The sequence below is a fragment of the Vidua chalybeata genome, chromosome 2, assembly GCF_026979565.1.
Source record: "Vidua chalybeata isolate OUT-0048 chromosome 2, bVidCha1 merged haplotype, whole genome shotgun sequence".
Lineage (NCBI taxonomy): Eukaryota > Metazoa > Chordata > Aves > Passeriformes > Viduidae > Vidua > Vidua chalybeata.
The window spans coordinates 114574518-114599859 of NC_071531.1; the positions used below are offsets into that span (position 1 = coordinate 114574518).

Below are 25342 nucleotides of genomic sequence, written 5' to 3' on the forward strand. Positions count from 1 at the left end.
GAGCTGGAGATCCTCAGGCCTGACTCTGTCCTCGTCCACCTTTGCAGAAGCCGTGGGACGACGAGGCAAGAGCGAGCTGGAGGAGCGGCGTCTTCGAGCTCAAGAGTGGAACGGCGAGGCAAGAGCGAGCTGGAGGAGCGGCGTCTTCGAGCTCAAGAGTGGAACGGCGAGGCAAGAGCAAGCTTCAGCATTGGCAGCTTGCAGCTCAGGATTGGAACAGCGAGGTAAGAGCAGCAGCTTGGAACTGAAGTTGGCGGCTTTTGGGCAGCCCGGGGATCTGTGGGTGGCTCCTTGAGAATGTCCCCGTGGAGCTGTGCGGTCGCGGTTCCCTTCAGGCACAGGGTGTGGAGCTTCTCAGGCCTGAGCGTGTCATCGTCCATTGGCAGAAGCCGTGGGACGACGAGGCAAGAGCGGCAGCGTCTTCGAGCTCAAGAGTGGAACGGCGAGGCAAGAGCCAGCTTGGAGCTGAAGAGGGGCCAGGAGGGGCCCTCTGGGCAAAGGGCTTTTCCAGGCCAGGGCACCTTCAGGGTGCCGCGGCTGGCTTTGCACTGGGCGCCCTCCCTGTCTGCAGGGCTGGGTCTTTGCTGTGGTCGGCCTTTTGCCGTCGTGCTCCTTTGGCTGCCCGGAGAGAGGGGCAACGCTGTAAGGAGGGGGAGAGCCCCTGTCTCCGCACCTGGGAGGGGAAACGGAGCTCTCCCGGCCCCCAGCCCGGCTACCCTGTAAGCAGGGCAGGGCTTTTCCCCAGCCCCGGCAGCTTTCTGCCTGCTGCTGGCCCCTGGCCAGCGTGACCCCCTGTACTCGGGGCGCGTCACAGCCCACGTCCCTGTGCCAGCCCTGAAGCGCCTCAGCGCGTCGAGGCCCCTGCGGCCTCCTTGGAGTGCACGGGCAGGGTCTGATGCTTTCCTCTCCCGCTCAGTTTTAGGAATGGCTCCCTAGAGCAGGTTGGCTGCACGGAACTTGCTCCCTCTTCTGGGACTGTCTTGCCCTCCCCTGTCTTCCCTTCCCCTGTCTTCCCCTTAGCTGGTGTGAGTGAGGAAGTGTGTTTGTGCTTCAGCCCCCCCTTTAGAGATAGAGCAGCGTAGCTTAGACTTCCCAGGAGGGAAAGAGGGGTTCTGTGCAGCCACAGGCGGGTGCCCAAAATGCACGGGTGGAGAAAGTGTCCGGCCTTGCCCCTGCTTTCTGAGGACAGCGCGAAGCCGCCTAACGGCAGCGGGGCATTGTGACCCGCCTGTAGCCAGGGCCTGGGTCCTGCCGGCCCCGTACTCGGGGCACGTGTCGGGACCTTGCAGCGCCCTTTGCCCCAGGAGCAGCCCCACCCAGGTCCCTGTAAGCAGGGCTGGGGAGGCTCCTTTAGCCAGCTGACAGGAACCAGCGCTCCCGGGCCCTTGCCAGGGGGCAGGTTGAAGAAGTGCTGTGCCGCAGGGCGCGGTCCCACCTTTGGCGCTGCTTTGGGCTGGTGCCACCTCCCTGGCGGCCTTGTTGAGGAGGCTCCCGGGGCTCCTGCAGACGGCTGTGTGCCGTGCTGCGCCGCGGCTGGGCTCCGGCCTCTCCCTAAGTGGGGCGCAGGCCGGAGCCTGTGCTCCGTGGTGCTTGTTGGGGGGTGCCGGGCTGCAGGGGACGGCCCCGTAAGTGGGGTTCTGTGCGTCCCCTGGCCTCGGCGGGCGGTTGGAGGGACCCCCTGTAATCAGGCGGGTATCCCTGGCCCCGGTCTTTCAGAGGCGTGGGGCCAGGAGTCATGGGGCCAGGCATGCGCCCTCCCTGTCCTCAGGGCTGGGCTCGCGGCCCCTCGGGCCCCTCGGCCTTAGGCCGTGAGCTCGACTGCCTGACTCTAGAGGCTGGTTCCTGTTGCCTTGGGGGAAGGCCGAGCTCCGTGGCTCCCTGGGTGTGGGCCGGCCTGTAAGCAGGCTGCGGGTCTGGGAGCCTTTGTGCTCCCTTCAGCTGGCAGCCTGCGTGGGGCGCCCGCCCCGTTAGTGGGGAGCGGCCCGGAATTGGAGAGAAGGAGCCTCCTTAGGCCTTGGGGACCAGAGCCGCCCTGTAAGTCGGGGCCAGTGCTCTGGGGCCCCGGGCACTTTGCAGTCCAGGCAGCGGCTTGAGCCCCCTGTAAGCAGGGGTGCAGCCTCTTGGCCGCTGCTTTGCACGCCCAGCTTCATTTGCCCAGAGGGCCCGGCTCCCAGCACGGCGTGGGACCGCGTCGGACGTTGCGATGGTGAGTCAAGCTGAACTTGGAGGCTTTTGGGCAGCTGGGGGGCTGTGTGGGTGGTGGCACGAGGATCTCGCTGTGGGGCTGTTGGGTGGCATTCCCTTTGGGAGCTGGAGATCCTCAGGCCTGACTCTGTCCTCGTCCACCTTTGCAGAAGCCGTGGGACGACGAGGCAAGAGCGAGCTGGAGGAGCGGCGTCTTCGAGCTCAAGAGTGGAACGGCGAGGCAAGAGCGAGCTGGAGGAGCGGCGTCTTCGAGCTCAAGAGTGGAACGGCGAGGCAAGAGCAAGCTTCAGCATTGGCAGCTTGCAGCTCAGGATTGGAACAGCGAGGTAAGAGCAGCAGCTTGGAACTGAAGTTGGCGGCTTTTGGGCAGCCCGGGGATCTGTGGGTGGCTCCTTGAGAATGTCCCCGTGGAGCTGTGCGGTCGCGGTTCCCTTCAGGCACAGGGTGTGGAGCTTCTCAGGCCTGAGCGTGTCATCGTCCATTGGCAGAAGCCGTGGGACGACGAGGCAAGAGCGGCAGCGTCTTCGAGCTCAAGAGTGGAACGGCGAGGCAAGAGCCAGCTTGGAGCTGAAGAGGGGCCAGGAGGGGCCCTCTGGGCAAAGGGCTTTTCCAGGCCAGGGCACCTTCAGGGTGCCGCGGCTGGCTTTGCACTGGGCGCCCTCCCTGTCTGCAGGGCTGGGTCTTTGCTGTGGTCGGCCTTTTGCCGCCGTGCTCCTTTGGCTGCCCGGAGAGAGGGGCAACGCTGTAAGGAGGGGGAGAGCCCCTGTCTCCGCACCTGGGAGGGGAAACGGAGCTCTCCCGGCCCCCAGCCCGGCTACCCTGTAAGCAGGGCAGGGCTTTTCCCCAGCCCCGGCAGCTTTCTGCCTGCTGCTGGCCCCTGGCCAGCGTGACCCCCTGTACTCGGGGCGCGTCACAGCCCACGTCCCTGTGCCAGCCCTGAAGCGCCTCAGCGCGTCGAGGCCCCTGCGGCCTCCTTGGAGTGCACGGGCAGGGTCTGATGCTTTCCTCTCCCGCTCAGTTTTAGGAATGGCTCCCTAGAGCAGGTTGGCTGCACGGAACTTGCTCCCTCTTCTGGGACTGTCTTGCCCTCCCCTGTCTTCCCTTCCCCTGTCTTCCCCTTAGCTGGTGTGAGTGAGGAAGTGTGTTTGTGCTTCAGCCCCCCCTTTAGAGATAGAGCAGCGTAGCTTAGACTTCCCAGGAGGGAAAGAGGGGTTCTGTGCAGCCACAGGCGGGTGCCCAAAATGCACGGGTGGAGAAAGAGTCCGGCCTTGCCCCTGCTTTCTGAGGACAGCGCGAAGCCGCCTAACGGCAGCGGGGCATTGTGACCCGCCTGTAGCCAGGGCCTGGGTCCTGCCGGCCCCGTACTCGGGGCACGTGTCGGGACCTTGCAGCGCCCTTTGCCCCAGGAGCAGCCCCACCCAGGTCCCTGTAAGCAGGGCTGGGGAGGCTCCTTTAGCCAGCTGACAGGAACCAGCGCTCCCGGGCCCTTGCCAGGGGGCAGGTTGAAGAAGTGCTGTGCCGCAGGGCGCGGTCCCACCTTTGGCGCTGCTTTGGGCTGGTGCCACCTCCCTGGCGGCCTTGTTGAGGAGGCTCCCGGGGCTCCTGCAGACGGCTGTGTGCCGTGCTGCGCCGCGGCTGGGCTCCGGCCTCTCCCTAAGTGGGGCGCAGGCCGGAGCCTGTGCTCCGTGGTGCTTGTTGGGGGGTGCCGGGCTGCAGGGGACGGCCCCGTAAGTGGGGTTCTGTGCGTCCCCTGGCCTCGGCGGGCGGTTGGAGGGACCCCCTGTAATCAGGCGGGTATCCCTGGCCCCGGTCTTTCAGAGGCGTGGGGCCAGGAGTCATGGGGCCAGGCATGCGCCCTCCCTGTCCTCAGGGCTGGGCTCGCGGCCCCTCGGGCCCCTCGGCCTTAGGCCGTGAGCTCGACTGCCTGACTCTAGAGGCTGGTTCCTGTTGCCTTGGGGGAAGGCCGAGCTCCGTGGCTCCCTGGGTGTGGGCCGGCCTGTAAGCAGGCTGCGGGTCTGGGAGCCTTTGTGCTCCCTTCAGCTGGCAGCCTGCGTGGGGCGCCCGCCCCGTTAGTGGGGAGCGGCCCGGAATTGGAGAGAAGGAGCCTCCTTAGGCCTTGGGGACCAGAGCCGCCCTGTAAGTCGGGGCCAGTGCTCTGGGGCCCCGGGCACTTTGCAGTCCAGGCAGCGGCTTGAGCCCCCTGTAAGCAGGGGTGCAGCCTCTTGGCCGCTGCTTTGCACGCCCAGCTTCATTTGCCCAGAGGGCCCGGCTCCCAGCACGGCGTGGGACCGCGTCGGACGTTGCGATGGTGAGTCAAGCTGAACTTGGAGGCTTTTGGGCAGCTGGGGGGCTGTGTGGGTGGTGGCACGAGGATCTCGCTGTGGGGCTGTTGGGTGGCATTCCCTTTGGGAGCTGGAGATCCTCAGGCCTGACTCTGTCCTCGTCCACCTTTGCAGAAGCCGTGGGACGACGAGGCAAGAGCGAGCTGGAGGAGCGGCGTCTTCGAGCTCAAGAGTGGAACGGCGAGGCAAGAGCGAGCTGGAGGAGCGGCGTCTTCGAGCTCAAGAGTGGAACGGCGAGGCAAGAGCAAGCTTCAGCATTGGCAGCTTGCAGCTCAGGATTGGAACAGCGAGGTAAGAGCAGCAGCTTGGAACTGAAGTTGGAGGCTTTTGGGCAGCCCGGGGATCTGTGGGTGGCTCCTTGAGAATGTCCCCGTGGAGCTGTGCGGTCGCGGTTCCCTTCAGGCACAGGGTGTGGAGCTTCTCAGGCCTGAGCGTGTCATCGTCCATTGGCAGAAGCCGTGGGACGACGAGGCAAGAGCGGCAGCGTCTTCGAGCTCAAGAGTGGAACGGCGAGGCAAGAGCCAGCTTGGAGCTGAAGAGGGGCCAGGAGGGGCCCTCTGGGCAAAGGGCTTTTCCAGGCCAGGGCACCTTCAGGGTGCCGCGGCTGGCTTTGCACTGGGCGCCCTCCCTGTCTGCAGGGCTGGGTCTTTGCTGTGGTCGGCCTTTTGCCGTCGTGCTCCTTTGGCTGCCCGGAGAGAGGGGCAACGCTGTAAGGAGGGGGAGAGCCCCTGTCTCCGCACCTGGGAGGGGAAACGGAGCTCTCCCGGCCCCCAGCCCGGCTACCCTGTAAGCAGGGCAGGGCTTTTCCCCAGCCCCGGCAGCTTTCTGCCTGCTGCTGGCCCCTGGCCAGCGTGACCCCCTGTACTCGGGGCGCGTCACAGCCCACGTCCCTGTGCCAGCCCTGAAGCGCCTCAGCGCGTCGAGGCCCCTGCGGCCTCCTTGGAGTGCACGGGCAGGGTCTGATGCTTTCCTCTCCCGCTCAGTTTTAGGAATGGCTCCCTAGAGCAGGTTGGCTGCACGGAACTTGCTCCCTCTTCTGGGACTGTCTTGCCCTCCCCTGTCTTCCCTTCCCCTGTCTTCCCCTTAGCTGGTGTGAGTGAGGAAGTGTGTTTGTGCTTCAGCCCCCCCTTTAGAGATAGAGCAGCGTAGCTTAGACTTCCCAGGAGGGAAAGAGGGGTTCTGTGCAGCCACAGGCGGGTGCCCAAAATGCACGGGTGGAGAAAGAGTCCGGCCTTGCCCCTGCTTTCTGAGGACAGCGCGAAGCCGCCTAACGGCAGCGGGGCATTGTGACCCGCCTGTAGCCAGGGCCTGGGTCCTGCCGGCCCCGTACTCGGGGCACGTGTCGGGACCTTGCAGCGCCCTTTGCCCCAGGAGCAGCCCCACCCAGGTCCCTGTAAGCAGGGCTGGGGAGGCTCCTTTAGCCAGCTGACAGGAACCAGCGCTCCCGGGCCCTTGCCAGGGGGCAGGTTGAAGAAGTGCTGTGCCGCAGGGCGCGGTCCCACCTTTGGCGCTGCTTTGGGCTGGTGCCACCTCCCTGGCGGCCCTGTTGAGGAGGCTCCCGGGGCTCCTGCAGACGGCTGTGTGCCGTGCTGCGCCGCGGCTGGGCTCCGGCCTCTCCCTAAGTGGGGCGCAGGCCGGAGCCTGTGCTCCGTGGTGCTTGTTGGGGGGTGCCGGGCTGCAGGGGACGGCCCCGTAAGTGGGGTTCTGTGCGTCCCCTGGCCTCGGCGGGCGGTTGGAGGGACCCCCTGTAATCAGGCGGGTATCCCTGGCCCCGGTCTTTCAGAGGCGTGGGGCCAGGAGTCATGGGGCCAGGCATGCGCCCTCCCTGTCCTCAGGGCTGGGCTCGCGGCCCCTCGGGCCCCTCGGCCTTAGGCCGTGAGCTCGACTGCCTGACTCTAGAGGCTGGTTCCTGTTGCCTTGGGGGAAGGCCGAGCTCCGTGGCTCCCTGGGTGTGGGCCGGCCTGTAAGCAGGCTGCGGGTCTGGGAGCCTTTGTGCTCCCTTCAGCTGGCAGCCTGCGTGGGGCGCCCGCCCCGTTAGTGGGGAGCGGCCCGGAATTGGAGAGAAGGAGCCTCCTTAGGCCTTGGGGACCAGAGCCGCCCTGTAAGTCGGGGCCAGTGCTCTGGGGCCCCGGGCACTTTGCAGTCCAGGCAGCGGCTTGAGCCCCCTGTAAGCAGGGGTGCAGCCTCTTGGCCGCTGCTTTGCACGCCCAGCTTCATTTGCCCAGAGGGCCCGGCTCCCAGCACGGCGTGGGACCGCGTCGGACGTTGCGATGGTGAGTCAAGCTGAACTTGGAGGCTTTTGGGCAGCTGGGGGGCTGTGTGGGTGGTGGCACGAGGATCTCGCTGTGGGGCTGTTGGGTGGCATTCCCTTTGGGAGCTGGAGATCCTCAGGCCTGACTCTGTCCTCGTCCACCTTTGCAGAAGCCGTGGGACGACGAGGCAAGAGCGAGCTGGAGGAGCGGCGTCTTCGAGCTCAAGAGTGGAACGGCGAGGCAAGAGCGAGCTGGAGGAGCGGCGTCTTCGAGCTCAAGAGTGGAACGGCGAGGCAAGAGCAAGCTTCAGCATTGGCAGCTTGCAGCTCAGGATTGGAACAGCGAGGTAAGAGCAGCAGCTTGGAACTGAAGTTGGAGGCTTTTGGGCAGCCCGGGGATCTGTGGGTGGCTCCTTGAGAATGTCCCCGTGGAGCTGTGCGGTCGCGGTTCCCTTCAGGCACAGGGTGTGGAGCTTCTCAGGCCTGAGCGTGTCATCGTCCATTGGCAGAAGCCGTGGGACGACGAGGCAAGAGCGGCAGCGTCTTCGAGCTCAAGAGTGGAACGGCGAGGCAAGAGCCAGCTTGGAGCTGAAGAGGGGCCAGGAGGGGCCCTCTGGGCAAAGGGCTTTTCCAGGCCAGGGCACCTTCAGGGTGCCGCGGCTGGCTTTGCACTGGGCGCCCTCCCTGTCTGCAGGGCTGGGTCTTTGCTGTGGTCGGCCTTTTGCCGTCGTGCTCCTTTGGCTGCCCGGAGAGAGGGGCAACGCTGTAAGGAGGGGGAGAGCCCCTGTCTCCGCACCTGGGAGGGGAAACGGAGCTCTCCCGGCCCCCAGCCCGGCTACCCTGTAAGCAGGGCAGGGCTTTTCCCCAGCCCCGGCAGCTTTCTGCCTGCTGCTGGCCCCTGGCCAGCGTGACCCCCTGTACTCGGGGCGCGTCACAGCCCACGTCCCTGTGCCAGCCCTGAAGCGCCTCAGCGCGTCGAGGCCCCTGCGGCCTCCTTGGAGTGCACGGGCAGGGTCTGATGCTTTCCTCTCCCGCTCAGTTTTAGGAATGGCTCCCTAGAGCAGGTTGGCTGCACGGAACTTGCTCCCTCTTCTGGGACTGTCTTGCCCTCCCCTGTCTTCCCTTCCCCTGTCTTCCCCTTAGCTGGTGTGAGTGAGGAAGTGTGTTTGTGCTTCAGCCCCCCCTTTAGAGATAGAGCAGCGTAGCTTAGACTTCCCAGGAGGGAAAGAGGGGTTCTGTGCAGCCACAGGCGGGTGCCCAAAATGCACGGGTGAAGAAAGAGTCCGGCCTTGCCCCTGCTTTCTGAGGACAGCGCGAAGCCGCCTAACGGCAGCGGGGCATTGTGACCCGCCTGTAGCCAGGGCCTGGGTCCTGCCGGCCCCGTACTCGGGGCACGTGTCGGGACCTTGCAGCGCCCTTTGCCCCAGGAGCAGCCCCACCCAGGTCCCTGTAAGCAGGGCCGGGGAGGCTCCTTTAGCCAGCTGACAGGAACCAGCGCTCCCGGGCCCTTGCCAGGGGGCAGGTTGAAGAAGTGCTGTGCCGCAGGGCGCGGTCCCACCTTTGGCGCTGCTTTGGGCTGGTGCCACCTCCCTGGCGGCCCTGTTGAGGAGGCTCCCGGGGCTCCTGCAGACGGCTGTGTGCCGTGCTGCGCCGCAGCTGGGCTCCGGCCTCTCCCTAAGTGGGGCGCAGGCCGGAGCCTGTGCTCCGTGGTGCTTGTTGGGGGGTGCCGGGCTGCAGGGGACGGCCCCGTAAGTGGGGTTCTGTGCGTCCCCTGGCCTCGGCGGGCGGTTGGAGGGACCCCCTGTAATCAGGCGGGTATCCCTGGCCCCGGTCTTTCAGAGGCGTGGGGCCAGGAGTCATGGGGCCAGGCATGCGCCCTCCCTGTCCTCAGGGCTGGGCTCGCGGCCCCTCGGGCCCCTCGGCCTTAGGCCGTGAGCTCGACTGCCTGACTCTAGAGGCTGGTTCCTGTTGCCTTGGGGGAAGGCCGAGCTCCGTGGCTCCCTGGGTGTGGGCCGGCCTGTAAGCAGGCTGCGGGTCTGGGAGCCTTTGTGCTCCCTTCAGCTGGCAGCCTGCGTGGGGCGCCCGCCCCGTTAGTGGGGAGCGGCCCGGAATTGGAGAGAAGGAGCCTCCTTAGGCCTTGGGGACCAGAGCCGCCCTGTAAGTCGGGGCCAGTGCTCTGGGGCCCCGGGCACTTTGCAGTCCAGGCAGCGGCTTGAGCCCCCTGTAAGCAGGGGTGCAGCCTCTTGGCCGCTGCTTTGCACGCCCAGCTTCATTTGCCCAGAGGGCCCGGCTCCCAGCACGGCGTGGGACCGCGTCGGACGTTGCGATGGTGAGTCAAGCTGAACTTGGAGGCTTTTGGGCAGCTGGGGGGCTGTGTGGGTGGTGGCACGAGGATCTCGCTGTGGGGCTGTTGGGTGGCATTCCCTTTGGGAGCTGGAGATCCTCAGGCCTGACTCTGTCCTCGTCCACCTTTGCAGAAGCCGTGGGACGACGAGGCAAGAGCGAGCTGGAGGAGCGGCGTCTTCGAGCTCAAGAGTGGAACGGCGAGGCAAGAGCGAGCTGGAGGAGCGGCGTCTTCGAGCTCAAGAGTGGAACGGCGAGGCAAGAGCAAGCTTCAGCATTGGCAGCTTGCAGCTCAGGATTGGAACAGCGAGGTAAGAGCAGCAGCTTGGAACTGAAGTTGGAGGCTTTTGGGCAGCCCGGGGATCTGTGGGTGGCTCCTTGAGAATGTCCCCGTGGAGCTGTGCGGTCGCGGTTCCCTTCAGGCACAGGGTGTGGAGCTTCTCAGGCCTGAGCGTGTCATCGTCCATTGGCAGAAGCCGTGGGACGACGAGGCAAGAGCGGCAGCGTCTTCGAGCTCAAGAGTGGAACGGCGAGGCAAGAGCCAGCTTGGAGCTGAAGAGGGGCCAGGAGGGGCCCTCTGGGCAAAGGGCTTTTCCAGGCCAGGGCACCTTCAGGGTGCCGCGGCTGGCTTTGCACTGGGCGCCCTCCCTGTCTGCAGGGCTGGGTCTTTGCTGTGGTCGGCCTTTTGCCGTCGTGCTCCTTTGGCTGCCCGGAGAGAGGGGCAACGCTGTAAGGAGGGGGAGAGCCCCTGTCTCCGCACCTGGGAGGGGAAACGGAGCTCTCCCGGCCCCCAGCCCGGCTACCCTGTAAGCAGGGCAGGGCTTTTCCCCAGCCCCGGCAGCTTTCTGCCTGCTGCTGGCCCCTGGCCAGCGTGACCCCCTGTACTCGGGGCGCGTCACAGCCCACGTCCCTGTGCCAGCCCTGAAGCGCCTCAGCGCGTCGAGGCCCCTGCGGCCTCCTTGGAGTGCACGGGCAGGGTCTGATGCTTTCCTCTCCCGCTCAGTTTTAGGAATGGCTCCCTAGAGCAGGTTGGCTGCACGGAACTTGCTCCCTCTTCTGGGACTGTCTTGCCCTCCCCTGTCTTCCCTTCCCCTGTCTTCCCCTTAGCTGGTGTGAGTGAGGAAGTGTGTTTGTGCTTCAGCCCCCCCTTTAGAGATAGAGCAGCGTAGCTTAGACTTCCCAGGAGGGAAAGAGGGGTTCTGTGCAGCCACAGGCGGGTGCCCAAAATGCACGGGTGGAGAAAGAGTCCGGCCTTGCCCCTGCTTTCTGAGGACAGCGCGAAGCCGCCTAACGGCAGCGGGGCATTGTGACCCGCCTGTAGCCAGGGCCTGGGTCCTGCCGGCCCCGTACTCGGGGCACGTGTCGGGACCTTGCAGCGCCCTTTGCCCCAGGAGCAGCCCCACCCAGGTCCCTGTAAGCAGGGCTGGGGAGGCTCCTTTAGCCAGCTGACAGGAACCAGCGCTCCCGGGCCCTTGCCAGGGGGCAGGTTGAAGAAGTGCTGTGCCGCAGGGCGCGGTCCCACCTTTGGCGCTGCTTTGGGCTGGTGCCACCTCCCTGGCGGCCTTGTTGAGGAGGCTCCCGGGGCTCCTGCAGACGGCTGTGTGCCGTGCTGCGCCGCGGCTGGGCTCCGGCCTCTCCCTAAGTGGGGCGCAGGCCGGAGCCTGTGCTCCGTGGTGCTTGTTGGGGGGTGCCGGGCTGCAGGGGACGGCCCCGTAAGTGGGGTTCTGTGCGTCCCCTGGCCTCGGCGGGCGGTTGGAGGGACCCCCTGTAATCAGGCGGGTATCCCTGGCCCCGGTCTTTCAGAGGCGTGGGGCCAGGAGTCATGGGGCCAGGCATGCGCCCTCCCTGTCCTCAGGGCTGGGCTCGCGGCCCCTCGGGCCCCTCGGCCTTAGGCCGTGAGCTCGACTGCCTGACTCTAGAGGCTGGTTCCTGTTGCCTTGGGGGAAGGCCGAGCTCCGTGGCTCCCTGGGTGTGGGCCGGCCTGTAAGCAGGCTGCGGGTCTGGGAGCCTTTGTGCTCCCTTCAGCTGGCAGCCTGCGTGGGGCGCCCGCCCCGTTAGTGGGGAGCGGCCCGGAATTGGAGAGAAGGAGCCTCCTTAGGCCTTGGGGACCAGAGCCGCCCTGTAAGTCGGGGCCAGTGCTCTGGGGCCCCGGGCACTTTGCAGTCCAGGCAGCGGCTTGAGCCCCCTGTAAGCAGGGGTGCAGCCTCTTGGCCGCTGCTTTGCACGCCCAGCTTCATTTGCCCAGAGGGCCCGGCTCCCAGCACGGCGTGGGACCGCGTCGGACGTTGCGATGGTGAGTCAAGCTGAACTTGGAGGCTTTTGGGCAGCTGGGGGGCTGTGTGGGTGGTGGCACGAGGATCTCGCTGTGGGGCTGTTGGGTGGCATTCCCTTTGGGAGCTGGAGATCCTCAGGCCTGACTCTGTCCTCGTCCACCTTTGCAGAAGCCGTGGGACGACGAGGCAAGAGCGAGCTGGAGGAGCGGCGTCTTCGAGCTCAAGAGTGGAACGGCGAGGCAAGAGCGAGCTGGAGGAGCGGCGTCTTCGAGCTCAAGAGTGGAACGGCGAGGCAAGAGCGAGCTTCAGCATTGGCAGCTTGCAGCTCAGGATTGGAACAGCGAGGTAAGAGCAGCAGCTTGGAACTGAAGTTGGCGGCTTTTGGGCAGCCCGGGGATCTGTGGGTGGCTCCTTGAGAATGTCCCCGTGGAGCTGTGCGGTCGCGGTTCCCTTCAGGCACAGGGTGTGGAGCTTCTCAGGCCTGAGCGTGTCATCGTCCATTGGCAGAAGCCGTGGGACGACGAGGCAAGAGCGGCAGCGTCTTCGAGCTCAAGAGTGGAACGGCGAGGCAAGAGCCAGCTTGGAGCTGAAGAGGGGCCAGGAGGGGCCCTCTGGGCAAAGGGCTTTTCCAGGCCAGGGCACCTTCAGGGTGCCGCGGCTGGCTTTGCACTGGGCGCCCTCCCTGTCTGCAGGGCTGGGTCTTTGCTGTGGTCGGCCTTTTGCCGTCGTGCTCCTTTGGCTGCCCGGAGAGAGGGGCAACGCTGTAAGGAGGGGGAGAGCCCCTGTCTCCGCACCTGGGAGGGGAAACGGAGCTCTCCCGGCCCCCAGCCCGGCTACCCTGTAAGCAGGGCAGGGCTTTTCCCCAGCCCCGGCAGCTTTCTGCCTGCTGCTGGCCCCTGGCCAGCGTGACCCCCTGTACTCGGGGCGCGTCACAGCCCACGTCCCTGTGCCAGCCCTGAAGCGCCTCAGCGCGTCGAGGCCCCTGCGGCCTCCTTGGAGTGCACGGGCAGGGTCTGATGCTTTCCTCTCCCGCTCAGTTTTAGGAATGGCTCCCTAGAGCAGGTTGGCTGCACGGAACTTGCTCCCTCTTCTGGGACTGTCTTGCCCTCCCCTGTCTTCCCTTCCCCTGTCTTCCCCTTAGCTGGTGTGAGTGAGGAAGTGTGTTTGTGCTTCAGCCCCCCCTTTAGAGATAGAGCAGCGTAGCTTAGACTTCCCAGGAGGGAAAGAGGGGTTCTGTGCAGCCACAGGCGGGTGCCCAAAATGCACGGGTGGAGAAAGAGTCCGGCCTTGCCCCTGCTTTCTTAGGACAGCGCGAAGCCGCCTAACGGCAGCGGGGCATTGTGACCCGCCTGTAGCCAGGGCCTGGGTCCTGCCGGCCCCGTACTCGGGGCACGTGTCGGGACCTTGCAGCGCCCTTTGCCCCAGGAGCAGCCCCACCCAGGTCCCTGTAAGCAGGGCCGGGGAGGCTCCTTTAGCCAGCTGACAGGAACCAGCGCTCCCGGGCCCTTGCCAGGGGGCAGGTTGAAGAAGTGCTGTGCCGCAGGGCGCGGTCCCACCTTTGGCGCTGCTTTGGGCTGGTGCCACCTCCCTGGCGGCCCTGTTGAGGAGGCTCCCGGGGCTCCTGCAGACGGCTGTGTGCCGTGCTGCGCCGCGGCTGGGCTCCGGCCTCTCCCTAAGTGGGGCGCAGGCCGGAGCCTGTGCTCCGTGGTGCTTGTTGGGGGGTGCCGGGCTGCAGGGGACGGCCCCGTAAGTGGGGTTCTGTGCGTCCCCTGGCCTCGGCGGGCGGTTGGAGGGACCCCCTGTAATCAGGCGGGTATCCCTGGCCCCGGTCTTTCAGAGGCGTGGGGCCAGGAGTCATGGGGCCAGGCATGCGCCCTCCCTGTCCTCAGGGCTGGGCTCGCGGCCCCTCGGGCCCCTCGGCCTTAGGCCGTGAGCTCGACTGCCTGACTCTAGAGGCTGGTTCCTGTTGCCTTGGGGGAAGGCCGAGCTCCGTGGCTCCCTGGGTGTGGGCCGGCCTGTAAGCAGGCTGCGGGTCTGGGAGCCTTTGTGCTCCCTTCAGCTGGCAGCCTGCGTGGGGCGCCCGCCCCGTTAGTGGGGAGCGGCCCGGAATTGGAGAGAAGGAGCCTCCTTAGGCCTTGGGGACCAGAGCCGCCCTGTAAGTCGGGGCCAGTGCTCTGGGGCCCCGGGCACTTTGCAGTCCAGGCAGCGGCTTGAGCCCCCTGTAAGCAGGGGTGCAGCCTCTTGGCCGCTGCTTTGCACGCCCAGCTTCATTTGCCCAGAGGGCCCGGCTCCCAGCACGGCGTGGGACCGCGTCGGACGTTGCGATGGTGAGTCAAGCTGAACTTGGAGGCTTTTGGGCAGCTGGGGGGCTGTGTGGGTGGTGGCACGAGGATCTCGCTGTGGGGCTGTTGGGTGGCATTCCCTTTGGGAGCTGGAGATCCTCAGGCCTGACTCTGTCCTCGTCCACCTTTGCAGAAGCCGTGGGACGACGAGGCAAGAGCGAGCTGGAGGAGCGGCGTCTTCGAGCTCAAGAGTGGAACGGCGAGGCAAGAGCGAGCTGGAGGAGCGGCGTCTTCGAGCTCAAGAGTGGAACGGCGAGGCAAGAGCAAGCTTCAGCATTGGCAGCTTGCAGCTCAGGATTGGAACAGCGAGGTAAGAGCAGCAGCTTGGAACTGAAGTTGGAGGCTTTTGGGCAGCCCGGGGATCTGTGGGTGGCTCCTTGAGAATGTCCCCGTGGAGCTGTGCGGTCGCGGTTCCCTTCAGGCACAGGGTGTGGAGCTTCTCAGGCCTGAGCGTGTCATCGTCCATTGGCAGAAGCCGTGGGACGACGAGGCAAGAGCGGCAGCGTCTTCGAGCTCAAGAGTGGAACGGCGAGGCAAGAGCCAGCTTGGAGCTGAAGAGGGGCCAGGAGGGGCCCTCTGGGCAAAGGGCTTTTCCAGGCCAGGGCACCTTCAGGGTGCCGCGGCTGGCTTTGCACTGGGCGCCCTCCCTGTCTGCAGGGCTGGGTCTTTGCTGTGGTCGGCCTTTTGCCGTCGTGCTCCTTTGGCTGCCCGGAGAGAGGGGCAACGCTGTAAGGAGGGGGAGAGCCCCTGTCTCCGCACCTGGGAGGGGAAACGGAGCTCTCCCGGCCCCCAGCCCGGCTACCCTGTAAGCAGGGCAGGGCTTTTCCCCAGCCCCGGCAGCTTTCTGCCTGCTGCTGGCCCCTGGCCAGCGTGACCCCCTGTACTCGGGGCGCGTCACAGCCCACGTCCCTGTGCCAGCCCTGAAGCGCCTCAGCGCGTCGAGGCCCCTGCGGCCTCCTTGGAGTGCACGGGCAGGGTCTGATGCTTTCCTCTCCCGCTCAGTTTTAGGAATGGCTCCCTAGAGCAGGTTGGCTGCACGGAACTTGCTCCCTCTTCTGGGACTGTCTTGCCCTCCCCTGTCTTCCCTTCCCCTGTCTTCCCCTTAGCTGGTGTGAGTGAGGAAGTGTGTTTGTGCTTCAGCCCCCCCTTTAGAGATAGAGCAGCGTAGCTTAGACTTCCCAGGAGGGAAAGAGGGGTTCTGTGCAGCCACAGGCGGGTGCCCAAAATGCACGGGTGGAGAAAGAGTCCGGCCTTGCCCCTGCTTTCTGAGGACAGCGCGAAGCCGCCTAACGGCAGCGGGGCATTGTGACCCGCCTGTAGCCAGGGCCTGGGTCCTGCCGGCCCCGTACTCGGGGCACGTGTCGGGACCTTGCAGCGCCCTTTGCCCCAGGAGCAGCCCCACCCAGGTCCCTGTAAGCAGGGCTGGGGAGGCTCCTTTAGCCAGCTGACAGGAACCAGCGCTCCCGGGCCCTTGCCAGGGGGCAGGTTGAAGAAGTGCTGTGCCGCAGGGCGCGGTCCCACCTTTGGCGCTGCTTTGGGCTGGTGCCACCTCCCTGGCGGCCTTGTTGAGGAGGCTCCCGGGGCTCCTGCAGACGGCTGTGTGCCGTGCTGCGCCGCGGCTGGGCTCCGGCCTCTCCCTAAGTGGGGCGCAGGCCGGAGCCTGTGCTCCGTGGTGCTTGTTGGGGGGTGCCGGGCTGCAGGGGACGGCCCCGTAAGTGGGGTTCTGTGCGTCCCCTGGCCTCGGCGGGCGGTTGGAGGGACCCCCTGTAATCAGGCGGGTATCCCTGGCCCCGGTCTTTCAGAGGCGTGGGGCCAGGAGTCATGGGGCCAGGCATGCGCCCTCCCTGTCCTCAGGGCTGGGCTCGCGGCCCCTCGGCCTTAGGCCGTGAGCTCGACTGCCTGACTCTAGAGGCTGGTTCCTGTTGCCTTGGGGGAAGGCCGAGCTCCGTGGCTCCCTGGGTGTGGGCCGGCCTGTAAGCAGGCTGCGGGTCTGGGAGCCTTTGTGCTCCCTTCAGCTGGCAGCCTGCGTGGGGCGCCCGCCCCGTTAGTGGGGAGCGGCCCGGAATTGGAGAGAAGGAGCCTCCTTAGGCCTTGGGGACCAGAGCCGCCCTGTAAGTCGGGGCCAGTGCTCTGGGGCCCCGGGCACTTTGCAGTCCAGGCAGCGGCTTGAGCCCCCTGTAAGCAGGGGTGCAGCCTCTTGGCCGCTGCTTTGCACGCCCAGCTTCATTTGCCCAGAGGGCCCGGCTCCCAGCACGGCGTGGGACCGCGTCGGACGTTGCGATGGTGAGTCAAGCTGAACTTGGAGGCTTTTGGGCAGCTGGGGGGCTGTGTGGGTGGTGGCACGAGGATCTCGCTGTGGGGCTGTTGGGTGGCATTCCCTTTGGGAGCTGGAGATCCTCAGGCCTGACTCTGTCCTCGTCCACCTTTGCAGAAGCCGTGGGACGACGAGGCAAGAGCGAGCTGGAGGAGCGGCGTCTTCGAGCTCAAGAGTGGAACGGCGAGGCAAGAGCGAGCTGGAGGAGCGGCGTCTTCGAGCTCAAGAGTGGAACGGCGAGGCAAGAGCGAGCTGGAGGAGCGGCGTCTTCGAGCTCAAGAGTGGAACGGCGAGGCAAGAGCAAGCTTCAGCATTGGCAGCTTGCAGCTCAGGATTGGAACAGCGAGGTAAGAGCAGCAGCTTGGAACTGAAGTTGGAGGCTTTTGGGCAGCCCGGGGATCTGTGGGTGGCTCCTTGAGAATGTCCCCGTGGAGCTGTGCGGTCGCGGTTCCCTTCAGGCACAGGGTGTGGAGCTTCTCAGGCCTGAGCGTGTCATCGTCCATTGGCAGAAGCCGTGGGACGACGAGGCAAGAGCGGCAGCGTCTTCGAGCTCAAGAGTGGAACGGCGAGGCAAGAGCCAGCTTGGAGCTGAAGAGGGGCCAGGAGGGGCCCTCTGGGCAAAGGGCTTTTCCAGGCCAGGGCACCTTCAGGGTGCCGCGGCTGGCTTTGCACTGGGCGCCCTCCCTGTCTGCAGGGCTGGGTCTTTGCTGTGGTCGGCCTTTTGCCGTCGTGCTCCTTTGGCTGCCCGGAGAGAGGGGCAACGCTGTAAGGAGGGGGAGAGCCCCTGTCTCCGCACCTGGGAGGGGAAACGGAGCTCTCCCGGCCCCCAGCCCGGCTACCCTGTAAGCAGGGCAGGGCTTTTCCCCAGCCCCGGCAGCTTTCTGCCTGCTGCTGGCCCCTGGCCAGCGTGACCCCCTGTACTCGGGGCGCGTCACAGCCCACGTCCCTGTGCCAGCCCTGAAGCGCCTCAGCGCGTCGAGGCCCCTGCGGCCTCCTTGGAGTGCACGGGCAGGGTCTGATGCTTTCCTCTCCCGCTCAGTTTTAGGAATGGCTCCCTAGAGCAGGTTGGCTGCACGGAACTTGCTCCCTCTTCTGGGACTGTCTTGCCCTCCCCTGTCTTCCCTTCCCCTGTCTTCCCCTTAGCTGGTGTGAGTGAGGAAGTGTGTTTGTGCTTCAGCCCCCCCTTTAGAGATAGAGCAGCGTAGCTTAGACTTCCCAGGAGGGAAAGAGGGGTTCTGTGCAGCCACAGGCGGGTGCCCAAAATGCACGGGTGGAGAAAGTGTCCGGCCTTGCCCCTGCTTTCTGAGGACAGCGCGAAGCCGCCTAACGGCAGCGGGGCATTGTGACCCGCCTGTAGCCAGGGCCTGGGTCCTGCCGGCCCCGTACTCGGGGCACGTGTCGGGACCTTGCAGCGCCCTTTGCCCCAGGAGCAGCCCCACCCAGGTCCCTGTAAGCAGGGCTGGGGAGGCTCCTTTAGCCAGCTGACAGGAACCAGCGCTCCCGGGCCCTTGCCAGGGGGCAGGTTGAAGAAGTGCTGTGCCGCAGGGCGCGGTCCCACCTTTGGCGCTGCTTTGGGCTGGTGCCACCTCCCTGGCGGCCTTGTTGAGGAGGCTCCCGGGGCTCCTGCAGACGGCTGTGTGCCGTGCTGCGCCGCGGCTGGGCTCCGGCCTCTCCCTAAGTGGGGCGCAGGCCGGAGCCTGTGCTCCGTGGTGCTTGTTGGGGGGTGCCGGGCTGCAGGGGACGGCCCCGTAAGTGGGGTTCTGTGCGTCCCCTGGCCTCGGCGGGCGGTTGGAGGGACCCCCTGTAATCAGGCGGGTATCCCTGGCCCCGGTCTTTCAGAGGCGTGGGGCCAGGAGTCATGGGGCCAGGCATGCGCCCTCCCTGTCCTCAGGGCTGGGCTCGCGGCCCCTCGGGCCCCTCGGCCTTAGGCCGTGAGCTCGACTGCCTGACTCTAGAGGCTGGTTCCTGTTGCCTTGGGGGAAGGCCGTGCTCCGTGGCTCCCTGGGTGTGGGCCGGCCTGTAAGCAGGCTGCGGGTCTGGGAGCCTTTGTGCTCCCTTCAGCTGGCAGCCTGCGTGGGGCGCCCGCCCCGTTAGTGGGGAGCGGCCCGGAATTGGAGAGAAGGAGCCTCCTTAGGCCTTGGGGACCAGAGCCGCCCTGTAAGTCGGGGCCAGTGCTCTGGGGCCCCGGGCACTTTGCAGTCCAGGCAGCGGCTTGAGCCCCCTGTAAGCAGGGGTGCAGCCTCTTGGCCGCTGCTTTGCACGCCCAGCTTCATTTGCCCAGAGGGCCCGGCTCCCAGCACGGCGTGGGACCGCGTCGGACGTTGCGATGGTGAGTCAAGCTGAACTTGGAGGCTTTTGGGCAGCTGGGGGGCTGTGTGGGTGGTGGCACGAGGATCTCGCTGTGGGGCTGTTGGGTGGCATTCCCTTTGGGAGCTGGAGATCCTCAGGCCTGACTCTGTCCTCGTCCACCTTTGCAGAAGCCGTGGGACGACGAGGCAAGAGCGAGCTGGAGGAGCGGCGTCTTCGAGCTCAAGAGTGGAACGGCGAGGCAAGAGCGAGCTGGAGGAGCGGCGTCTTCGAGCTCAAGAGTGGAACGGCGAGGCAAGAGCAAGCTTCAGCATTGGCAGCTTGCAGCTCAGGATTGGAACAGCGAGGTAAGAGCAGCAGCTTGGAACTGAAGTTGGAGGCTTTTGGGCAGCCCGGGGATCTGTGGGTGGCTCCTTGAGAATGTCCCCGTGGAGCTGTGCGGTCGCGGTTCCCTTCAGGCACAGGGTCTGGAGCTTCTCAGGCCTGAGCGTGTCATCGTCCATTGGCAGAAGCCGTGGGACGACGAGGCAAGAGCGGCAGCGTCTTCGAGCTCAAGAGTGGAACGGCGAGGCAAGAGCCAGCTTGGAGCTGAAGAGGGGCCAGGAGGGGCCCTCTGGGCAAAGGGCTTTTCCAGGCCAGGGCACCTTCAGGGTGCCGCGGCTGGCTTTGCACTGGGCGCCCTCCCTGTCTGCAGGGCTGGGTCTTTGCTGTGGTCGGCCTTTTGCCGTCGTGCTCCTTTGGCTGCCCGGAGAGAGGGGCAACGCTGTAAGGAGGGGGAGAGCCCCTGTCTCCGCACCTGGGAGGGGAAACGGAGCTCTCCCGGCCCCCAGCCCGGCTACCCTGTAAGCAGGGCAGGGCTTTTCCCCAGCCCCGGCAGCTTTCTGCCTGCTGCTGGCCCCTGGCCAGCGTGACCCCCTGTACTCGGGGCGCGTCACAGCCCACGTCCCTGTGCCAGCCCTGAAGCGCCTCAGCGCGTCGAGGCCCCTGCGGCCTCCTTGGAGTGCACGGGCAGGGTCTGATGCTTTCCTCTCCCGCTCAGTTTTAGGAATGGCTCCCTAGAGCAGGTTGGCTGCACGGAACTTGCTCCCTCTTCTGGGACTGTCTTGCCCTCCCCTGTCTTCCCTTCCCCTGTCTTCCCCTTAGCTGGTGTGAGTGAGGAAGTGTGTTTGTGCTTCAGCCCCCCCTTTAGAGATAGAGCAGCGTAGCTTAGACTTCCCAGGAGGGAAAGAGGGGTTCTGTGCAGCCACAGGCGGGTGCCCAAAATGCACGGGTGGAGAAAGAGTCCGGCCTTGCCCCTGCTTTCTGAGGACAGCGCGAAGCCGCCTAACGGCAGCGGGGCATTGTGACCCGCCTGTAGCCAGGGCCTGGGTCCTGCCGGCCCCGTACTCGGGGCACGTGTCGGGACCTTGCAGCGCCCTTTGCCCCAGGAGCAGCCCCACCCAGGTCCCTGTAAGCAGGGCTGGGGAGGCTCCTTTAGCCAGCTGACAGGAACCAGCGCTCCCGGGCCCTTGCCAGGGGGCAGGTTGAAGAAGTGCTGTGCCGCAGGGCGCGGTCCCACCTTTGGCGCTGCTTTGGGCTGGTGCCACCTCCCTGGCGGCCCTGTTGAGGAGGCTCCCGGGGCTCCTGCAGACGGCTGTGTGCCGTGCTGCGCCGCGGCTGGGCTCCGGCCTCTCCCTAAGTGGGGCGCAGGCCGGAGCCTGTGCTCCGTGGTGCTTGTTGGGGGGTGCCGGGCTGCAGGGGACGGCCCCGTAAGTGGGGTTCTGTGCGTCCCCTGGCCTCGGCGGGCGGTTGGAGGGACCCCCTGTAATCAGGCGGGTATCCCTGGCCCCGGTCTTTCAGAGGCGTGGGGCCAGGAGTCATGGGGCCAGGCATGCGCCCTCCCTGTCCTCAGGGCTGGGCTCGCGGCCCCTCGGGCCCCTCGGCCTTAGGCCGTGAGCTCGACTGCCTGACTCTAGAGGCTGGTTCCTGTTGCCTTGGGGGAAGGCCGTGCTCCGTGGCTCCCTGGGTGTGGGCCGGCCTGTAAGCAGGCTGCGGGTCTGGGAGCCTTTGTGCTCCCTTCAGCTGGCAGCCTGCGTGGGGCGCCCGCCCCGTTAGTGGGGAGCGGCCCGGAATTGGAGAGAAGGAGCCTCCTTAGGCCTTGGGGACCAGAGCCGCCCTGTAAGTCGGGGCCAGTGCTCTGGGGCCCCGGGCACTTTGCAGTCCAGGCAGCGGCTTGAGCCCCCTGTAAGCAGGGGTGCAGCCTCTTGGCCGCTGCTTTGCACGCCCAGCTTCATTTGCCCAGAGGGCCCGGCTCCCAGCACGGCGTGGGACCGCGTCGGACGTTGCGATGGTGAGTCAAGCTGAACTTGGAGGCTTTTGGGCAGCTGGGGGGCTGTGTGGGTGGTGGCACGAGGATCTCGCTGTGGGGCTGTTGGGTGGCATTCCCTTTGGGAGCTGGAGATCCTCAGGCCTGACTCTGTCCTCGTCCACCTTTGCAGAAGCCGTGGGACGACGAGGCAAGAGCGAGCTGGAGGAGCGGCGTCTTCGAGCTCAAGAGTGGAACGGCGAGGCAAGAGCGAGCTGGAGGAGCGGCGTCTTCGAGCTCAAGAGTGGAACGGCGAGGCAAGAGCGAGCTTCAGCATTGGCAGCTTGCAGCTCAGGATTGGAACAGCGAGGTAAGAGCAGCAGCTTGGAACTGAAGTTGGAGGCTTTTGGGCAGCCCGGGGATCTGTGGGTGGCTCCTTGAGAATGTCCCCGTGGAGCTGTGCGGTCGCGGTTCCCTTCAGGCACAGGGTGTGGAGCTTCTCAGGCCTGAGCGTGTCATCGTCCATTGGCAGAAGCCGTGGGACGACGAGGCAAGAGCGGCAGCGTCTTCGAGCTCAAGAGTGGAACGGCGAGGCAAGAGCCAGCTTGGAGCTGAAGAGGGGCCAGGAGGGGCCCTCTGGGCAAAGGGCTTTTCCAGGCCAGGGCACCTTCAGGGTGCCGCGGCTGGCTTTGCACTGGGCGCCCTCCCTGTCTGCAGGGCTGGGTCTTTGCTGTGGTCGGCCTTTTGCCGTCGTGCTCCTTTGGCTGCCCGGAGAGAGGGGCAACGCTGTAAGGAGGGGGAGAGCCCCTGTCTCCGCACCTGGGAGGGGAAACGGAGCTCTCCCGGCCCCCAGCCCGGCTACCCTGTAAGCAGGGCAGGGCTTTTCCCCAGCCCCGGCAGCTTTCTGCCTGCTGCTGGCCCCTGGCCAGCGTGACCCCCTGTACTCGGGGCGCGTCACAGCCCACGTCCCTGTGCCAGCCCTGAAGCGCCTCAGCGCGTCGAGGCCCCTGCGGCCTCCTTGGAGTGCACGGGCAGGGTCTGATGCTTTCCTCTCCCGCTCAGTTTTAGGAATGGCTCCCTAGAGCAGGTTGGCTGCACGGAACTTGCTCCCTCTTCTGGGACTGTCTTGCCCTCCCCTGTCTTCCCTTCCCCTGTCTTCCCCTTAGCTGGTGTGAGTGAGGAAGTGTGTTTGTGCTTCAGCTCCCCCTTTAGAGATAGAGCAGCGTAGCTTAGACTTCCCAGGAGGGAAAGAGGGGTTCTGTGCAGCCACAGGCGGGTGCCCAAAATGCACGGGTGGAGAAAGTGTCCGGCCTTGCCCCTGCTTTCTGAGGACAGCGCGAAGCCGCCTAACGGCAGCGGGGCATTGTGACCCGCCTGTAGCCAGGGCCTGGGTCCTGCCGGCCCCGTACTCGGGGCACGTGTCGGGACCTTGCAGCGCCCTTTGCCCCAGGAGCAGCCCCACCCAGGTCCCTGTAAGCAGGGCTGGGGAGGCTCCTTTAGCCAGCTGACAGGAACCAGCGCTCCCGGGCCCTTGCCAGGGGGCAGGTTGAAGAAGTGCTGTGCCGCAGGGCGCGGTCCCACCTTTGGCGCTGCTTTGGGCTGGTGCCACCTCCCTGGCGGCCTTGTTGAGGAGGCTCCCGGGGCTCCTGCAGACGGCTGTGTGCCGTGCTGCGCCGCGGCTGGGCTCCGGCCTCTCCCTAAGTGGGGCGCAGGCCGGAGCCTGTGCTCCGTGGTGCTTGTTGGGGGGTGCCGGGCTGCAGGGGACGGCCCCGTAAGTGGGGTTCTGTGCGTCCCCTGGCCTCGGCGGGCGGTTGGAGGGACCCCCTGTAATCAGGCGGGTATCCCTGGCCCCGGTCTTTCAGAGGCGTGGGGCCAGGAGTCATGGGGCCAGGCATGCGCCCTCCCTGTCCTCAGGGCTGGGCTCGCGGCCCCTCGGGCCCCTCGGCCTTAGGCCGTGAGCTCGACTGCCTGACTCTAGAGGCTGGTTCCTGTTGCCTTGGGGGAAGGCCGAGCTCCGTGGCTCCCTGGGTGTGGGCCGGCCTGTAAGCAGGCTGCGGGTCTGGGAGCCTTTGTGCTCCCTTCAGCTGGCAGCCTGCGTGGGGCGCCCGCCCCGTTAGTGGGGAGCGGCCCGGAATTGGAGAGAAGGAGCCTCCTTAGGCCTTGGGGACCAGAGCCGCCCTGTAAGTCGGGGCCAGTGCTCTGGGGCCCCGGGCACTTTGCAGTCCAGGCAGCGGCTTGAGCCCCCTGTAAGCAGGGGTGCAGCCTCTTGGCCGCTGCTTTGCACGCCCAGCTTCATTTGCCCAGAGGGCCCGGCTCCCAGCACGGCGTGGGACCGCGTCGGACGTTGCGATGGTGAGTCAAGCTGAACTTGGAGGCTTTTGGGCAGCTGGGGGGCTGTGTGGGTGGTGGCACGAGGATCTCGCTGTGGGGCTGTTGGGTGGCATTCCCTTTGGGAGCTGGAGATCCTCAGGCCTGACTCTGTCCTCGTCCACCTTTGCAGAAGCCGTGGGACGACGAGGCAAGAGCGAGCTGGAGGAGCGGCGTCTTCGAGCTCAAGAGTGGAACGGCGAGGCAAGAGCGAGCTGGAGGAGCGGCGTCTTCGAGCTCAAGAGTGGAACGGCGAGGCAAGAGCGAGCTTCAGCATTGGCAGCTTGCAGCTCAGGATTGGAACAGCGAGGTAAGAGCAGCAGCTTGGAACTGAAGTTGGAGGCTTTTGGGCAGCCCGGGGATCTGTGGGTGGCTCCTTGAGAATGTCCCCGTGGAGCTGTGCGGTCGCGGTTCCCTTCAGGCACAGGGTGTGGAGCTTCTCAGGCCTGAGCGTGTCATCGTCCATTGGCAGAAGCCGTGGGACGACGAGGCAAGAGCGGCAGCGTCTTCGAGCTCAAGAGTGGAACGGCGAGGCAAGAGCCAGCTTGGAGCTGAAGAGGGGCCAGGAGGGGCCCTCTGGGCAAAGGGCTTTTCCAGGCCAGGGCACCTTCAGGGTGCCGCGGCTGGCTTTGCACTGGGCGCCCTCCCTGTCTGCAGGGCTGGGTCTTTGCTGTGGTCGGCCTTTTGCCGTCGTGCTCCTTTGGCTGCCCGGAGAGAGGGGCAACGCTGTAAGGAGGGGGAGAGCCCCTGTCTCCGCACCTGGGAGGGGAAACGGAGCTCTCCCGGCCCCCAGCCCGGCTACCCTGTAAGCAGGGCAGGGCTTTTCCCCAGCCCCGGCAGCTTTCTGCCTGCTGCTGGCCCCTGGCCAGCGTGACCCCCTGTACTCGGGGCGCGTCACAGCCCACGTCCCTGTGCCAGCCCTGAAGCGCCTCAGCGCGTCGAGGCCCCTGCGGCCTCCTTGGAGTGCACGGGCAGGGTCTGATGCTTTCCTCTCCCGCTCAGTTTTAGGAATGGCTCCCTAGAGCAGGTTGGCTGCACGGAACTTGCTCCCTCTTCTGGGACTGTCTTGCCCTCCCCTGTCTTCCCTTCCCCTGTCTTCCCCTTAGCTGGTGTGAGTGAGGAAGTGTGTTTGTGCTTCAGCCCCCCCTTTAGAGATAGAGCAGCGTAGCTTAGACTTCCCAGGAGGGAAAGAGGGGTTCTGTGCAGCCACAGGCGGGTGCCCAAAATGCACGGGTGGAGAAAGTGTCCGGCCTTGCCCCTGCTTTCTGAGGACAGCGCGAAGCCGCCTAACGGCAGCGGGGCATTGTGACCCGCCTGTAGCCAGGGCCTGGGTCCTGCCGGCCCCGTACTCGGGGCACGTGTCGGGACCTTGCAGCGCCCTTTGCCCCAGGAGCAGCCCCACCCAGGTCCCTGTAAGCAGGGCTGGGGAGGCTCCTTTAGCCAGCTGACAGGAACCAGCGCTCCCGGGCCCTTGCCAGGGGGCAGGTTGAAGAAGTGCTGTGCCGCAGGGCGCGGTCCCACCTTTGGCGCTGCTTTGGGCTGGTGCCACCTCCCTGGCGGCCTTGTTGAGGAGGCTCCCGGGGCTCCTGCAGACGGCTGTGTGCCGTGCTGCGCCGCGGCTGGGCTCCGGCCTCTCCCTAAGTGGGGCGCAGGCCGGAGCCTGTGCTCCGTGGTGCTTGTTGGGGGGTGCCGGGCTGCAGGGGACGGCCCCGTAAGTGGGGTTCTGTGCGTCCCCTGGCCTCGGCGGGCGGTTGGAGGGACCCCCTGTAATCAGGCGGGTATCCCTGGCCCCGGTCTTTCAGAGGCGTGGGGCCAGGAGTCATGGGGCCAGGCATGCGCCCTCCCTGTCCTCAGGGCTGGGCTCGCGGCCCCTCGGGCCCCTCGGCCTTAGGCCGTGAGCTCGACTGCCTGACTCTAGAGGCTGGTTCCTGTTGCCTTGGGGGAAGGCCGAGCTCCGTGGCTCCCTGGGTGTGGGCCGGCCTGTAAGCAGGCTGCGGGTCTGGGAGCCTTTGTGCTCCCTTCAGCTGGCAGCCTGCGTGGGGCGCCCGCCCCGTTAGTGGGGAGCGGCCCGGAATTGGAGAGAAGGAGCCTCCTTAGGCCTTGGGGACCAGAGCCGCCCTGTAAGTCGGGGCCAGTGCTCTGGGGCCCCGGGCACTTTGCAGTCCAGGCAGCGGCTTGAGCCCCCTGTAAGCAGGGGTGCAGCCTCTTGGCCGCTGCTTTGCACGCCCAGCTTCATTTGCCCAGAGGGCCCGGCTCCCAGCACGGCGTGGGACCGCGTCGGACGTTGCGATGGTGAGTCAAGCTGAACTTGGAG

The 25342-nt window shown here is 66.3% G+C and overlaps 1 protein-coding gene across 1 annotated transcript in view; it reads left to right on the forward strand.

Annotated features, from left to right (window-relative positions):
- The window catches only part of LOC128783762 (uncharacterized), a 44267-nt gene extending 19468 nt beyond the window's left edge, over window positions 1-24799 (forward strand). The window contains exons 17-38 of the mRNA XM_053934804.1: window positions 48-224; window positions 387-2206; window positions 2355-2531; window positions 2694-4513; window positions 4662-4838; window positions 5001-6820; window positions 6969-7145; window positions 7308-9127; window positions 9276-9452; window positions 9615-11434; window positions 11583-11759; window positions 11922-13741; window positions 13890-14066; window positions 14229-16039; window positions 16188-16417; window positions 16580-18399; window positions 18548-18724; window positions 18887-20706; window positions 20855-21031; window positions 21194-23013; window positions 23162-23338; window positions 23501-24799. The gene's annotated coding sequence lies outside the window, so the exon portion shown is untranslated. The remainder of the gene's footprint in view (window positions 1-47; window positions 225-386; window positions 2207-2354; window positions 2532-2693; window positions 4514-4661; window positions 4839-5000; window positions 6821-6968; window positions 7146-7307; window positions 9128-9275; window positions 9453-9614; window positions 11435-11582; window positions 11760-11921; window positions 13742-13889; window positions 14067-14228; window positions 16040-16187; window positions 16418-16579; window positions 18400-18547; window positions 18725-18886; window positions 20707-20854; window positions 21032-21193; window positions 23014-23161; window positions 23339-23500) is intronic.
- Window positions 24800-25342: the final 543 nt, after the last annotated feature.